The 419-nt window shown below is 36.0% G+C and overlaps 1 protein-coding gene across 6 annotated transcripts in view; it reads left to right on the top strand.

Moving 5' to 3' along the window:
• LOC119594076 (NADH dehydrogenase [ubiquinone] 1 alpha subcomplex assembly factor 4-like) overlaps positions 1–419 on the top strand; it is a 31,560-nt gene that overhangs the window by 728 nt on the left and 30,413 nt on the right. The window lies entirely within an intron of this gene.

Consider the following 419-nt stretch of genomic DNA (forward strand, 5'->3'; position numbering starts at 1 on the left):
ACATGGAGTTTAGGGACTTAGTATTTGGCAAGTGCGTCTGTACTGTGTATAAGTACCATTTCAGTGCTCAAGTGATTGCTTTGGCAGAGGTTTGGAAACATCCATTGCATATATTTTGACTAGATAGTAGACTGGTACTTGATTTAAAATGCTCCCTCTTTTGAGTAAAACTTGGTGAAGGATTGCTGGTCAGTTCTTCAAGAGAGGATTGCATCAATTAGTGATGTGGCTTCTAAACTTTATGCTCTGATAAAGGATGACAAACTCCCAACAAGAATATTTAGCAAGATGGAGCTTAGAATCATACCTTATTTTGATGATATATCATTTGTATAGCCCCACCCCACACACACCATTTTATTTTTTAATAATTAGATAACTTTACTATTTTAATGATGTGACATTCATTGGGTAGCACG

This window comes from Penaeus monodon, chromosome 33, assembly GCF_015228065.2.
Source record: "Penaeus monodon isolate SGIC_2016 chromosome 33, NSTDA_Pmon_1, whole genome shotgun sequence".
In the NCBI taxonomy this organism is placed as follows: Eukaryota; Metazoa; Arthropoda; class Malacostraca; order Decapoda; family Penaeidae; genus Penaeus; species Penaeus monodon.